Source organism: Neovison vison, chromosome 9 (genome assembly GCF_020171115.1).
Source record: "Neovison vison isolate M4711 chromosome 9, ASM_NN_V1, whole genome shotgun sequence".
NCBI lineage: Eukaryota > Metazoa > Chordata > Mammalia > Carnivora > Mustelidae > Neogale > Neogale vison.
In genome coordinates, this window is record NC_058099.1 from 15,398,329 (window position 1) to 15,415,404 (window position 17,076).

Here is a 17,076-nt window from a genome sequence, read left to right on the forward strand (position 1 = left end):
AAATGCAAATGTTCCATCTTCAACAATTTCACATCCTATTTAGGACAATGGTTCAACCAGTTTAAAGTCTTGTTGCCAAAGAGAATTTATTACAAAGCCTGGTCTGCCTTTCTCCCCTCTTTGGACTTAGCCCAGGTCATTGTGGAAATCTCAGCATGGCCACCACTTCTACAGAGGAACAATTGTCAACCCACAGACCCTGCATAGCTCTCTCAGGGTACATATCATTAATCTGAATTATTATCTGATTAATATATTTCTCCCACTTGTAGGCTAAGAATGCCATGAGGAAATATAGTTTATTTTTGCTAAAAGTTGCATTTACCGTCGCTACTATAATGCCTACTGCAGAGTGTTGCTTAATAAGTCTGTCAAATGCTTAAAGACTAAAGATCCTCCTGGAAGTTTAAGTTCCTTCCCCTCTGAATGTATACGTTCAAGCTTGTGCAAAAAGATTTTGCTAATGACTTAGATGAAGGCTAGGAGATATGTTTATCATTTCAGTAATTGGCACAAAGTTTAGCAAGTGGGTATGGAATGATCGATGAGGGAACAAAACATGTCTCATCAGGCTGAGTCAATGGACTGAATCCCTAAACCTGGCCTTTGATAGGGACAAATGGTAGGCCTGCAGAAAATTCCAATGAACAACTGCAGTGTGAGAAAGTTAGGGCATGAGGAATTCTCATGTGAAATAAGGAACGTGCGTGCACACACACTCACACACACTCACACACACACACACACACACAGAGGAATATTGCCTAGTTCAGTAGGCACAAGGGAGACACTGCTGACACAAATGTGTGTTGCCTCAGACTGTTCTGTGGGATAACATGAGATTTGGGAATCTGGGTTACAGCATAGTGCTTCAGAGCACAGGCTCTCACAAGGTGGACTTTCAGGCGTTGAGTCTTAGTTCTGCCACTTAGCAGCTACACAACTTTAAGGAAGTGACTTGATCTTTCTGTGCCTTGGTTTCCTTATCTGTAAAATGAGAGCCTCAAAATTACTCTGAGGAAGAAGTGCTAATAGAGTAAAGCTAGGTAAGCGCTCTACAAATCTTAATGCTTATTATCAATCAGAAGTTGAGTATTGTTACTGTTGCAGTAATTCTGCTTTGAATTTTTGCACAAGGAGCTTCAATCAAAGAGGGGAGGCAACACAGCATGTCTGTCATCAGTGTGCATTCTGCATCAGGTAGACCTGGACTGGATCCCACACACACTCTTACTAGCCATAGGAGCTTATGCAGGTTATATGCCTGCCATTACTTCCTTATCTTCTCTGGGTAATTGAAAGAAGTGAATGAGTGTCACCTGAGCATCACTTAGTTTTGCATAAGAACATAGTAAGGGACAATTTCGGAGGGAAACAACAGGATGGTTGTGCAAGAAAAGTCAAGCGAGAAACTTAAGACAGGATTGAGTCAGAACAATGTGCTTAGTGTTTTAAAATATTTGAGGGGCTCAGATAAAATAAGTGTAGAACTCTGGGTCTCAGCAAATAGGTATAGGCTATAGGGAGACACACTTTAAGGTCAGTATAAAAATAAAATAATATTTGAGCAGTCGTAGTGGTCCAAAATTGGGATGGGGGGCCTCAGAAGATAGTAAATCATTTACTCCAGGGGTCATTTAAGCTTCCATGGTACAACACGGCATGAGTCGAACTAAATATTTTAAAGCTCCCTCCAAACCCTCTGTGACCGTAGTTCTTAACATCCTATTAATAGTCACATGCGAATGTTCCTTTGAGCAGAGATATTCTCTGACTCTGTCTAAATGTGAAAAGACAGAGGGGCAGGGAAGGAAAAACAGGGAAGCTGCTTTTGTCACCTTAAAAGAAGATCTCCATTTCACCAGATGTCACTCATAAACACCTATACAGTAGAATCTCTGGACACCCAACACGTGACGAGAGTACTCTGACTCAGTGGCCGTCTGGGATATTGACGCCAGTTTATGACCACGTGAGTGCTGTACACTGCATTAATGCTATAGAGCATCTTCCATTCTGAAAGTCTGCAAATCATATCAAAATGCCACATTCTTAAGGCAAGAGGGGCAGCAATGTTTAACAAAATTAAATCTTCAGGGAGATTTCTTTGATACTGAGGTAAAGGCAGAAGAAACTAAGGAAACAAAATGCAAATGTCAAGCCAGGATTTGACCTTCTCACAGGGTAAGAGACAACAGCATTCAAAGAAAGACAGAAATCAGTAGACGGAACCTGGCAGTGTTCTGTGTATGAGCTGGCTGAACCATAATAATAAGCAAAATATAACAATATAGCTTGTTCTCTTAAGAAAACATGTTAAGCATTTCACCTGCATTATTTTTAAAAAAATGAATGAAACATCTAAGATTTGTCATAAGGGACATAAGATAATTCAATAATTTTTAAGATGTGGATACTGAGGTTTAAAGGGAGGAGGCTGCTAAAAACCAAACTGCTCAGACAGGGCACAGCCAGGATTCGATCGCAGCTGGTAGATTTCAATGTCAAGGTTTTCCACTTCATACCATGCTGCACCTTGCTCTTATGCTGCCTTCTCAAATCCTCCTTCGCACCAAACATTCGACGTGGCTTTATTGTAAGTTATTCTCCCCTCTCCAGATCCTCCCAGAGCACCCTGCACCAATACACCTGTTAGCTTTGCTGTTACCATTACTTGAGCTACAAGCTCCCTCAATACTTTCTGCCCCAACTAACGACCAATGTTTATATATTCTGTGTGGTGTCTGCACGCCAAACACATAGAAGTAGTACTAGTACACACAGCAGTATGTAGAAATAATATCATTACTACTTATAGAAGTAATAGCTAATATTTGTGGAGGGATTACCCTGTGTCAGATCCTATTCGAAACACCTTTCATGCACCAACTCATTTAACATGATAAGAAACCAGGGTGGTAGGTATAATTATCGTATCCATTATGCGGAGCATTTAAGTACCTTAGATACTTAATTACATGAACATGTCTTCTCTTAGCATCAAGAACTGCTATGATTTTAGTCTAAGTTTTGCTCACCTCTTGCCTTCTGCTGCTTCTAAATCATCACTTACAAGGCTCCTATAATTATCTTATAAAAGCTGAGGTCTGCATCAGTCTGTTCCCCTGGTGGTGCCATTTTCTGCAGAAAAGAGTCCAAACCCTGTAGTTTGTCAATCCAGCCCTTGCAAATCAAGTATTTCTTGTATATGTATTTTCCTCCCTCATTCACTTTCCATATGCTCTAAATCATCTAGAAGCCCACATCTCTGAGGCACTTCAAAATATTTCCCTTATCTTACAATGTCCTTTCCTGAGGTTGCTTTGTAGGAGAAAGTAAACATCCCACTGAAGCCCTGATCACATCCAGCCCAAACTGCCATCCTCCTCCGCCTGGATGAGTGCCATGGTCTCTTGCCTGATATTTCTGCTTCTATTCTTCTTAAAACATATATATATATTTTCCATTAGCCAACATACAGTATATCATTAGTTTTTGATGTAGTATTCAATGATTCTGCTTCTATTCTCGACCCTCCCCTAAAGGTCCTTGAGAGCAGCCTGAGGGAGCTTTTGTCAAAACGAAGTCAAATCATCTACTGCCCAGCTCAAACTCTGTGACTGGCTTCTCATCGCATTCAGAATACTTAACCTTGCCCTTGAGACCCTACATGGTTTGGCTCACGCATTCTGTTTGTCCCCCACTCCACATGGTTCTTGTTCTCACATCAGCTGTGTTGGCCTTCTTTCCTGCTTCAAGCCCATGAGCTCACTCATTGTTCGCCCATCATCACCTTAGCAGGCTTATTTGTTCCCTGTGGAACTGTGATTTGTAATAAACATATATTCAGTCCTCATCCCCTACTCTAGCACAGAGCTCCTACAACCCTAAAAACTCCTAAATGATGTGATGAAGGCATCTTGTGTAATGTTAATGAGGCAACTTTTGGAAAGCACCTAAAGATGGGGGCTGCTTGCCAGGGGAGCCAACTTTCAGTCCAACCCCTCAAACTCTCCAGCGAAGAGAGAAGGGCTGGAGGTTGAATCAATAGCCAATGGCCAGTGATTTTATCAATTGGGCCTATGTAATGAAACCCCCATAAACAAGAACTACTACAAGAGCAAGAACAAAAACTGAAAGGACTGGGTTTGGAAAGCTTCCAGGTTGGTGAAAAGGAGGATAATTTCAAGGACGGCCCACCTGAAGAGGGTATGGACCGCTTTCATGCTCCTTCCCCATACCTTGCCCTTTGCATCTCTTTCATCTGGCTGTTCCTGAGTTATATCCTATTATAATAAACTGGTGATCTAGTAAGTAAAATGTTTCTCTGAGTTCTGTGAGCCACTCTAGCAAATTAATTGATCCCAAAGAGGGGTCATGGGAACCTCTGCTTTACAGCCAGTGGGTCAGAAGGTGATAATCTGGCTTTGTGGTGGGTGTCTAAAGTGGGAAGTACGGTGGAGAGATGGGCATTCTTGTAGGACTGACCTCTAACCTGTGAGCTCTGACACTATCTCCTGATAGATACTAGCATCAGAATTCAGTTGAATTGTAGGACCCCGGCTGGTGCCGGAGCAGCCCTTGTTGGTAGAGAGAACAATCCTTCCCATGTTGAAATTGGTGCCAGAGCCCATTTATTCCACAACCTGGCTTTTCAGATGAGTCTCCCTGATTTTATTTATATCTCTGTTCAAATGCCAACTTTCCAGGCAAATTTTCCTTGGCCTTATTTTGAGCATTCCTTGCTTTTTAAATTCACTTAACTACTTACCTTGGTTTCTCTTTCTTCACAGCATTTCTGACACAGGATGTGTCAGTGTTTATTAATTTGTGTACACAATCTACATGCCCACTTAAAAAAAAATCTAAGCACTATTAGATTCAGGGATTTAGATTCTTTTGTTCTTTTTCTTTTCCCAGCAAATAATGTTAGGCACAAAAATAAATATTTGTTAAAAGAGTGAATGCTGTTCTGTGGCATTTTTCCCTTCACTCTAAGAAATAGTGTGTGTTCTTTATCCTTTTTTTCCCCCACAACAGACAGGATTGGCTAACACATACTCCTTAGGTCATGGCAGATTTTTATGATTTTGTCCTTAAAGGATCTGCTTTTGTTTTATTTAATTTATTTATTTCTCATATATCTCTATTTCATTCACTATAGAAAATTAGTCTAATATAGTTAACCAGTACCCTTTTGTTTATAGGAGTTCATGTATGTATGCTGTCATTTTGAGGTTTATATATTTGAATGTGTATAACTGAAAGTTTGTTATATTCCTCATCCCGTTTTTTCCGTTTTCCAGACCCACCCATGCAGCAACTGTGCATCTAGTACACTGTGTCTCGTGAGTTTTGACATCCCATCATGTGCAGCTGCCGCATTCTACCTCCCCTATTGGGGCTCTTCCACTCCTTCCCCCTGGCTGGAATGAAAACCCTCTTACTCATCCTTTAAGATACATGTAGGAAAATTCCTTTTGAATATATACCCAGCAGAGACTTGAGGAGCAAGACTAGTCCAGCATTTAGCCTGACTAGGTATAACTGGAATGTTCTCCGGAATGCCTGTGCTACTACCGTACAACCAGCTATGCCTGCTGGGTCCGCAGCCTCACATCCCTGGCAACAGCGGCCATCACCGAGCTTTTCAGTTTCTTTCAGTGCACCTTCCACATTACGGGATCTATGACACACAGTACTCTATACTATCAGGTCCCCATTTCTGTCATTCTTTTTGGTCTGTGATTCCTAAGGGTAGAGTTACATAGTTATTTTTGTATTCTACTCTAGTTGAGTGCCTATCACAATATACAAACTTGATAAAAATGTGTTGAATAAAAAATAAGCTGTGTCCCATCATTTCACTCCAGTTTCATTTAGAATATTTATTTACTCTAGAAATTCTGTGTGCTGACTGCTATTTCAGGTGATACAGACATTTTTTTCTATAGTTCTTGGAGGAAGTGTTTTCATTCCTATTTACATATGAGGAAATGGAGGATGAACATGTTGAAACAACTTAACTGAGGTTTTTCAAGAGATCTGTATCCAACATGGGATCTGAACCTGGGTCTGAGTGGCTCCAAAGATAAAGCCCTTCTTTGTTCTGTTTATTCCACTTGACTCATGTGGTAATGAGGTAAATAAATAACTATTTTATGAGTATTCCACCCCTCCCCAGCAGGTAACAGAGTACTTTTTTTTTAATTTAAATTTTACTCAGATAACATACTAATACAGTATTTTAAATGCACCATAAACCACAGCTCAGAACTCCTGTAAGATCATGAGAACCCACACTCAGGACATTTTTGTTGGTAGTGGTGTTTTTGTTGTTTTTGTTTTGTTTTGTTTTTAGGACGTGTTAAAGTTATCACCATTTGCAATGATCTTTGGCATGTGTGTGTCTGTGTGTGTGTGTGTGTGTGTGTGTGTGTGTGTTTTCTTTTTTCCTGGAGAGTTCTTAAGGAATGCCAAGTCAACTAGCTATTAATCTAGACACCAAATCCTTGCTTATCTATAAGACATTAGAGGATTTGTGAAATGTCTTGTTGAAATGTATTAAATTCATGTGTAAGTGTTAATTTTTTCCTCAGTGCTAGACACTGTGCTAAATTCTGACACACGATGATGAAAAGACCAAACATAGTCTGTTACTTTGTAACTCGGTAAAGGATATGACCATGTGGATAAGACAGAGACAGAACAAATCGAGAAGTGACAGGGCAAAATGTGAAAACATTTTAGGGATACTTACCCCAGCCCTGGAGCAAGGGGGACTCCTGGAAAGAAATGATGGACATAAAAGAGCACAGGGAGAAGGCAGAGTGTGTTCAGAGAGGAGGGAATAGAACATCCAAAAGCCTAGAAGGGAAACCAGGCCTTGTGTATTCAAGGAAACCAGGGAAGTTGAACATGTGGGAGTACAGAGTGCAAGTGGGGAGGTAAGCTATTAGAATGTAAAAATTCTCAATTAGAGAACTGAGAAGGGGCCAGGTTATGCAGGCCCATTATAAGGTACCTAGAGTTTATATACAAGGGCATTGGAGAGCCACTGGATGGTTAGCAAAGCAGAGGGATGACATGATCAGATCTACAGTTTGGAAGATTGTCCTAGCTGCAGAAAGATCAGACATTATAGGGGTGTGAGATAGGGAATGGGAATTGACAGCAGAGTTAAGCACTACAACAACAAAACCAGTGAGGAGGCATTTGCAGTGATCCAGGCAAGCGACAATGATGGTGTGGATAAGAACATAGCTATTAAAGATGGAGAAAATGAAAGAAATTCAAATATTTTCAAAGTAGAATAGACCTAGGGATGGACTGGATGTGGGAAGGAGGAGTCAAAGAGATCACCTAGGTCTCAACGTTAATCTACTGATATACCACGGAATGTAGGTTCCAGTCTCCTTGTCTCTGTAATGAGCATGTTGCCATAGGCATTTCATGCAAGTTATAGAAAAGCAAAGAACACCATGAATCTAGAATTAGGAAGGTGACAAAATCCAATTTTCTTGTGTCCCAGTTTTCAATGGAATATTATCTTAGTGCACATTAATGCCTGAAATTCTTGCTGTTTTCTCCTGGTTCCCATCACCTTCCCACTCAGGCCAATAGAGCAGATGGTGAGTGAAGGTGGTTAAGCCATAGCTGATGGCTAACCGTTCAGCGTGTTTAGAGGATCCTTGGCCTTGGATCCTTCCGTGGTAGGGCTTGCACTAGTAGCACCTTGTGACCTTTCAGTCTCCCACCAGGAGGAAGGCATTCTTTGGATGGTGAATTTGAAAGGAGAAACAGTATGTGTGGCTGAGACATGCCTCTCAACTTCCTAGCTTCTGTTGCTACTCTGCAAAACATCTCCATTATGCCACATGGGACTTATCTAGATGAGAAAGTTCAGATTAGTTCACAAACTGAACAAAGGTCTTTTTCAAAGCTTATTTTCTAAACTTGTCATTACCTCCGCCTCATTTCACCCTCTTTTGTCCTTTTCCTCTGGTCACATTCCATTTTTGAAACTCTTCTCTTTATCTGTTCATTTCTATTTCTTTCCCTCACCATTTTGTCTCACTAGTTCCTCCTTGGAGGTCTAATTTCTGTTTCAATCTCAAGGACATCAAATATTTGTGATGATTTAGAAACAGCCTTGTTCTTTTTCTCTCTCCTGTTCTCTCAGAAGAGATGAGAACGATTTCAAATCTATTAATTAAACAAGTCTCACTTTGTCATTCTAAATTACTTTGAAACCAGTGTTAATTTCTAAATAACTATCTAGTTTTGTAAATATGATTAATTGGGAAATAGCATCCAAAATTCAAGGTCTTCCTTCACCTGCAATTACACAACTTTTATAAGTAATTTTTATTGCCTACATATTTAAATCTGTGATCCCTGCCCTGTAGCCAAATCAGCCTGTAGGGAATCCAAGATTTTCTGGAATGTTTCCTGGAATTTCCTTTCATCTTTGGGTTATTGTACACCCTTTACAACTTAGAAGAAGGAACTCAAAACACATTTTTTTCCAAAAAGTTGCCCTCGATCATGCTGTCTTGATCATTTATATATCATTTATATACTGCATCACTCCACACATACACATTCTACAGAAACACTTCACTAAACATTTAAAACTTTTCCTAAAAATCTCTCTAATCTTGAATTTGTAAAACAAACAAACAAACAAAAAACAACAACAAAAACAACATCGATTTTCCTGTTGGAAGACCTGCATAAAGAACTCTTAAACTTAAATGTCTGAGCCTTGAATGATCACCTCTCCCCACAGCGCAGAGAAGCACACATGTTTGCTCCCATCAAGCCTATCCTGGTTCTAATATGACCTATCCACAGGTCATATTATGCTCTTGACTTCGTTGGCTCTATATTGAATGTTTACTCTCCTAAAAACAGCATTTAAGAACCATTAGTTATCACAATTTCCTTTGGTTCCATCATTAGAAATGCTGCAGAATTATATTAAAATATAACAAATCATTTTATATTTGCATCTTATTAAATTATAACCACCTTATTTTTGTTGCAAGAACGATTTCTATTCCCATTAGCATCTATACTTCTATAGGCACCAAGTTTGTTATTTCTTTTGTACTTTCCAATACAAATTATTTGCCATTCTGTACTCAGTAAGTGATCAATAAGTGCTTGTTAACTAAGCTGGCAGGAAATTGGGTTTTTGGCATCTGCCCTTGCAAAGGAGAGACATTTCCAGCCCAGAAAGTGTGAGAAAAAGGAGTCCACAGAGACGGGCCATTTGGAACCTTGGCAACTCACATGTTGTCACATTGCCTCAGAGTCCTGGGCCCTATGCTTAGGGGAAGAGAAAGAAGAGCATCCAACCTCTGATCAAGGACAAATGATTGGAGGGAATCCTCAGAGCAGCAGGCAGAAGAGAGGTGATGCTAGACAGAACTTTGATCTCCCAGGAAATCTCAGATACTAAAAGGGTACTCTTATTGTCTGGGCACTCGAACTCTGTCCAGAGCCACTGCCATGGGGAATTCAAATGTGAGAAGATACAACTTCAGAGCAACGGCCATCATAGATGACCATTTCTACTATAAGTCCCTATGGCTCCCAACTCATCATTTGTAATTAAAGCAGGGGCTGATGAAATTTTTCATCACTGGAATTTCTACTGCCCTATGGCATTATCTCTTGAGTCTTAGATGACAGGCTGAGGAATAAGACACTGAATTTTCAGACCATTTGTCTTAGATAGCCTACAAGCAACCACTTATCATTACCTACCACCATTCTATTATAATATACGGAGCTGTCCACCTCCATCGTCCTGCTTGTGGTATTTCTTCTGCTCAATGAGCCCCTCATCACTGCATTTCTCATCTTTTAAGATCCAACTGAAGACAAAAAAAAACAAAAACCCTCTTATTTGAACCCAGGCAGAATTTATTGATTTGCACTGTGAGTGTAAGAGACAGTCTTCTGGGATTCATACTCCAGCTCTCTGATGCACTGGCAGTAGGACCTTAGGCATTCACCTAAGCCTCTCCTTGCTTCAGCTTTTGAGAGGCAGGATGTCATATGGATCCTAACTTACCTACCTGAGGGATGTGGTAAGAAATAAATGACTGTGTGTCCACAGGTGCACTTGTATATGTTTATGTATACACACATATACAGTAACATAATACATAATACACTCACCTATTCTATATTAATAATATATTCTACATTACACATATTATTTTTATAATAAAATATAATACACATATTTAGGATACTGCCTGGCAGTTATAAATGCTGAATGTTTCTTATTGTCATCACCCTTTAATTTCTTATTTCTTCAAATTTTCATGTTTCTTTCTCCCCTCTTCCCTCTATTTTTCTGTATCTTTCTGTCTCTCACGTGCACTACTTCTCCTATGCATTACATTGCAGGGTAGCCCTGAAGTCTGCAGAATTGATACTTATCACCCAAGCACTATTAGTAATAAGATCTCCACTCTCAAAACGGGTCCTCGGATGGGTGCCGCACATGTGCAAACAGAGTAGTGCAGGAGACGCACTCACTCCCACACATTACCTTCCATGGTCTTCCTTTTGTTCAGACTCCTGAGTTGTTTCTACTGCTACCTGGTGAGACAAGCCTTGCTTTCTGCTGCTATTTTCCACCAGAGGAGTGGCAATGTTCTTGTCAGGGGAGTGTCCCCACATGCTCCCAAGCTTACCAACCCTTGTGTTGCTGAAAGAATGTTGGTTTTTTACGGCAATGAGTGAAGAACAGATACTGAAAGTTGGGGGGGGGTCAGATACACCCCTTCTTCCTAAGTTCTGTATCAAATTTTGGCTCCTGGTGTCTTACTCTGTCTGGGCTGCTATAACGTAATACAACAGACTGAGCGGCTTATAAACAACAGTAATTGTTTGTTTGTTTGTTTGTTTTTAATAGTTCTGGAGGCTGGAAGTCCAAAATCAGGGTACCCTCTTTAGGGTGGCAAGATTCTCATTGTGTCCTCACACTACAGAAGGGGCTAGGAGCTTTGTGGAGTGTCTCTTATATGAGCATCAATCTCATTCATGAGGGCTCTGTTCTCCTATTTAAACACTTCCCAAAGTTGCCATCTCCTGATGCCATCACACCAGACATTAGGATTTCAGCCTATGAATTCTGAGGGGACACAAATATTCAAACTGTAGCGCGGGGGATGCAAAGCTTTCGTGTTTTATGCTCAGGGCAGCACAAATCCCGGGAGACACTCATCTTTCCAACACTTTCCATGGCTTTCTTCCTATGGATCTCTTTAGCTCCTTTCTTATCGAATTGTTCTCTTCTTTTTCATAACTACCAAATAATAGCCTTGGACATGTGATCAGTAGCTACAGGGGTGTGTGTGTGGGTGTGTGTGTGTGTGTGTCTGTGTATGAGAATGCTGACCATTTATTATCAACATCATATGTAGTTTTGAATATATAACAAAGACAAGGAAATAGCCAATAAATAAAACTAGCACTAAAAAACACAAAACATATTTAACTCTTCAAGGAATGTGTTAAGGATATTTCAAGGGTTTTTTTTTAAGTTATTTTTTTTTAAAGATTTTATTTATTTATTTGACAGGCAGAGATCACAAGTAGGCAGAGATGCAGGCAGAGAGAGGGGAGAAAGCAGGTTCCCTGCTGAGCAGAGAGCCCGATGTGGGGCTCGATCCCAGGACCCTGAGATCATGACCTGAGCCAAAGGCAGAGGATTTAACCACTAAGCCACACAGGTGCCCCCAAGGGTTTTATGTATGTATCTATATGTACAGCTCATGCCAACACAATGATTTCTAATTTCAAAGTAGCTCACATATTAAGTTATTATGCTCTTCATTACAAACTTGGGAAGTAGGCAAATTTATATTATTTTGTCTTTCATGAGGAAACTGGTGGTTAAGTTTCCTCATGGAAACTCTTCACGGTGGCCACATCTCCAGAAAGATTAAATGGAAGGGCTTGGATATGAACTTGTTATCTGATCCAAAGTCTAAAATTTAACATCAAACACAGTAGCTCCAAAGATAGCAATGGCTCTCATTCTTATAATCTTAAAATAATTTCCCATCTGTTTCATAATTTTATTTGTGACTCATAAAACTTGAATTTATATGATACAATCTTGCCATAGAATTGCATTCAAGGAAATATAGTGCAGTGATAATAGATAATTATACAGTTTAAAATATTTCCTGAAGGACCTCAAAGAAGATCAAAAAGAACCTTCTTTTTTCCATCCTGCTTACGTCTTATCCTTCTTACTCTTTTTCCTTCTATATTTTTTTAACCCCTGTCCTGGGTAAATTTTAATTCACTCCTATCGAAATTCATCATAACACCAGGAAATAATGCCAGGATTAATACCAAGGAAAGGGCTGACAAAGACAAAATCCATCTCAGGGGGTATAAATATATAATACATGAGTGAGGAAAGAGACTTTATTCTTTTGGAGTTAGGGAAAGGAAGATGGTAAACCTTTGCAATACACTATCTTATTTAGGCCCCACCAGATATCCCAACAACTTTGTTGTGACACAGGTGTCTCTGGCATTATTACTGCTTCATCTTAGGGAAGAGGAAACCAAGTCCTGAAAATAATAAGGGTAGAATATCTGCCTACTGCAAAAATATACAGACCTGGGTATATATGCAAATGCAGCTTTGCAGGCACACACGCGTTACACTTCATTTCTCGACTGACCCTCCAGCACTTGCATTTGATATTCTATCAGAACATGTAGAGGAGGACAGAGGTTCTGCTTATTTATCTACTTTGTGATGTACACACAGTCCTAAAATTATAGTTTCATCTTATGACTGTGCCAGCCTCCGACTTGTGATATTAATCAAAGGGTGGTTAAAACAGGCTGCAGAGGATGGAGAGGAACAGCTACACTCAGGTCACAGCCCCAGAACTACAACCCTAAAGGTGAGATTCTGCTTTGTAATTAATGAACCTCTGTTCATTCATGATGAGGGTAATCAGAGGAAAGCCAGTGTTTGGAAAATACCCTGGGACTCCCTCCAGCTGCCATGGGGAGCTCCAGCTTCAAGCCTGACCACAGACTGAACTGTAAGTATTTTCATGATTTGTCAGTCATCTCTCTTTCCTCTGGTTCAGGTTTGTCATTCCTAAAATTCTAAAGCTGCATAAAACAACAACAGGCATCTGACTCCAACAGGCACCTGACAGGAGTTTGCTTCCAGACAGCAGAGGATGCTGCAGCCTCTGTTCATACACACCCCCTAGAACTACTGTCATCTGAGATCATCTTCTCGCATTCCTACTCTGCTCCAGCCGCAGTGGCTTCCTTACTGTCACTTGAGCATGTTTTCTCAGGGCATTTGCATTAGCTTTTCCCTATATTTGGAACATTTCCTCCATAGACCTTTATCTAAATCCTTATCATCATTTAGTGTTTTTTGTGGTTTTTTTTTTAGATTTTATTTATTTATTTATTGGACAGAGAGAGTGAGAGAGCACAAGCAGGGGAAGCAGGAGAAGGAGAGAGAGAAGTAGGCTTCCTGCCAAGCAGGGAGCCCAATGCCAGCTCGATCTCAGAACTCTGGGCTCATGACCTGAGCCAAAGGCAGACGCTTAACCATTTGAGCCATCCAGGTGCCCCTAGTGTTTTTTAAATAACACATCTCTTAGGGATCTTGCTCTCCACCTTAACTGAAAGGACCCTGAATTAGCCTGAATCCTCTAAGAAGAAAATACCAAGAGAGAATTAAACTTGCAAAAAATTATCAGGGGGGGAGCGCTTGTGAGAGAGCTACCACAGTAATGCAGTTCTGACTGAATGAAGGGGAAGGAATGAAAGAAGGCTGCGTAAAAGCATCTGGAGCTGTATTGCAATGGAAAGCAAGTTTGGCATAGCCATAGGAGAGTTAACCCGCCAAAGTTTTAAGTTAGAGAATTCAAACATCTCTCTGCTCCATCACTGACTGGGAATACCCCTGGGGAGTGTAGCCTTACTGGAAATGGGGTGATGGATATCAGAAAGCAGGAATGCCCACCTCTCGAGGTCTGAGCTCTGCATTTTCATGGCTTCCATATACTTCCTCCCTCCATTTTCCACCTTCACCGTATCTATCATTTCCCTCTTAGAACTGTCTCCAGTTATATACTTTGTTACCTATTCTGTTATCATTTTTCTCCCTCACTAGGCTAAAAATTCCAAGAAAGCAGGAATACTGTTTCTCTTCATGCCTGAAAAGTATGTATCAGGCACATATAGTACGTAGCGAGTAAATATTTTTGACTTGTTAAATGACTGATAAGTAGATCCATCGCTGAACCTGTGAGCATGAAATATGCTCCTAATTGACCTTCTGTGAGTGACTGAGAGAAATCCTCGACGCACCCATCACGACACTGCCGTCTCAGTCCTTAACAGCCATGTTTGTTCCTTTCTACCCACCTTCCAATCCAACACGAACTCTCAAACTATTTAAGTGACCGTTTCACATATTATAGCTAAACTTAAACCTCAGCTAATATCAGCCAATGAGGCCAGCCTAATGATAAACTTTGGAAGACTTGTAACATTTATAAAATGCTTACTTCTAAATGAATAGCATTATAGATCACTCATTCTGAGTACTTAAGTGTGTAGTGGATACTTTGTAGCCCAGTTAATGATCCTGTTCTCCCATTTTGTCCTGAGATTTCACATCCATCCAAACCTTTCTGGCTATTTTAAAGATTGACATTACTCACCATTTAGACATTAACAGGGAACGCTTTGTCTCTGTAGGTTTCTAAGCCATTCTGGCTGCGCAGACAGTCTGCATCACTTTCGCTTCTTTCTCCCCCATTCTTATTAATATTTCCTTCCCATAAGCTAAAAACTTTATGAAGTAAGAGACTGGAGCCAGCACTAAGTTCTGTCTTTACAGAATGCTCAATTGGTGTAACGTGAACGCCAGTGACCCCAAATGCACATTGTGCAACTACTACATGCAGAGCTTTTGATTTCCATCAAAATCTACCACTTCTGTTACGGCTACAACTCTCCTACATTGGCACTAAGATGGTTCATTTGGGAGTTTTGATACTTACTCTTTAAAAAGTATTCTTGCGGGAGCCTGGGTGGCTCCATTGGTTGAGCCTCCCACTCCTGATTTCAGCTCAGATGATGCTCTCAGGGTTGGGAGATCGAGCCCCACATCAGGCTCCATACCAGGCACGGAGCCTGCTTAAGATTTTCTCTCGCCCTCGGCCCCTACAACTCCCCTCCCGCACAAAAGCTATTGAAGCTAGCTTGAATAGCTTGAAGCTATTTCATTTTCCAGTGTTTGACTTATTTATGGATTTGATTATGTATTTTAAAAATACAGTAGGATCAACAAATAGTATGATCACCAGCGGCCCTTGTATTTGCAGCAGCCATGTAATTTTACCCCTAAGACAAATTCAACAATCTCAATCCCTTCAATGACTCAACCACCTCTGCCCTTAGAACAAATTCTAAGTCCGCTACATGGCTTCATCTTCCATCTCCCTCCGACCTCTCTGAGCTCATTTATCTTAATTTATTTCTCAGCACAGACACGATGCTCCCCACACTACATTTCTATTTCATCTCCAGCCCTTCCTTCTTGGAAGCTCCCCCGACCCCACCCTCACCCCCAGCCAGGTTTGATCCCCTTCATGCTTCAGGGTCCAGCTTAGAAGTCGCCTCCCTGGGGAAGCTGTCTCCGACTCCCATCACCGGGTATTTCACACGCGTTACAATTGAGTGCATTTTACAAAAGGTCAGGAGTCCCATCCATTTTGTTATACTCGTGGGACCTGGAGCAGATATTTCTCGAAGAAAGGAACAGTAGGAGGGAGCGAGGGAGGAATGAGGGGTCAACAAAAGCAACCAAACCAACCGCGGGACCAAATCTCAGTCCCGTCCGTAACCGCGTCCAAACGCACCGAACCGAGACCGACCTGCAGTTCTGGCTTCCTCAGAAGCGGACCTCAGGCAGGTCCGTCAGGAACTGCAGCATCTGTGCCAGGTCAGTGGTCCGCCCGCGGACCCTCCCTGCCCTTGAAAGGAAAGGAACTTTGCAACGGCCCATCTTTGTTTGTTTCTTCTTGGTTTTGTTGTTGTTTTGTTTTGTTTTTGAAGTATAGCCGCGCACAACGTTATGTTAGTTTTCCTACTGGGCCTCTCCTCGCTCGCTTCTCCTGCTCCTTCTGTGAACTCTTTCATTCTGTACAGCTGCTGGGCCGGGTGCTGCTCCCACTGGAAGCAATTTATACTCAGAATCTTGGGGTTTTAATGTGCTTCAGCTTACCTGGGAACAGGTCCGGTGACGGAGGAGAGGACTGAAGGGCCCCGAGCCCAAGGCTCCCCGGAGTGAGGAGCAATGAGGCGCAGGTACCTGCTCGTCTCCTGCCGCCGCCGCGTCCTCGCGGTCCCCGGAGCAGGCGGGCAGGCCCCGCACGCGGCCGGATCCCAGCTCCGCGGCTCTGCGCGCGCAGCTTCCACACTGGGGCGGCCCCTCCTGCAGGCGGGTCCGGGAGCTGCAGCGGTCAGACCCGCCGACTCGGAAGCCGGACCCGGTCCGGGGACGGAGTGGTTCCGACTCGGAAACCAGACCCGGTCCGGGGACGGGGTGGTTCCGGCTCGGAAACCAGACCCGGTCCGGGACGGAATGGTTCCGGCTGAGAAACCAGACCCGGTCCGGGGACGGAGTGGTTCCGACTCAGAAGCCAAACCGGGTTCCGGGACGGAGTGGTTCCGACTCGGAAACCAGACCGGGTCCCGGGACCGAGTGGTACCGCCTCGGACACCAAACCGGGTCGGGTTGGACTGGGCCTAAAACCGACCAGAGCTGGACTAGGTCCGACTCTGAAACCTGACGGAGCCCAGACTGGAGCGGTTCGGCCTCGGCCCCCAGACTGGGTCGGAGGTAAGCTGGGCTGGGTCCCGCGTGAGGCCCTGGGTGAGGGGGTTGTTGTTTCGCGGCCGCACAAGGTTAACCTGCGCGCAGAGACCACCGCGGAGAACTTCCGGCCGTCCGGGATGAGCGGATGCCCCGGCAGGTGCCCTAGA

General features: G+C 42.3%; 1 long non-coding RNA gene across 1 annotated transcript in view; it reads right to left on the reverse strand.

The window, feature by feature from the left end:
* Positions 1–16,352, reverse strand: part of LOC122916851 — a 102,191-nt gene extending 85,839 nt beyond the window's left edge. Inside the window, exon 1 of the long non-coding RNA XR_006386314.1 lies at positions 16,316–16,352. This is a non-coding gene — a long non-coding RNA (uncharacterized LOC122916851). The remainder of the gene's footprint in view (positions 1–16,315) is intronic.
* Between the last annotated feature and the right edge of the window lie 724 nt (positions 16,353–17,076).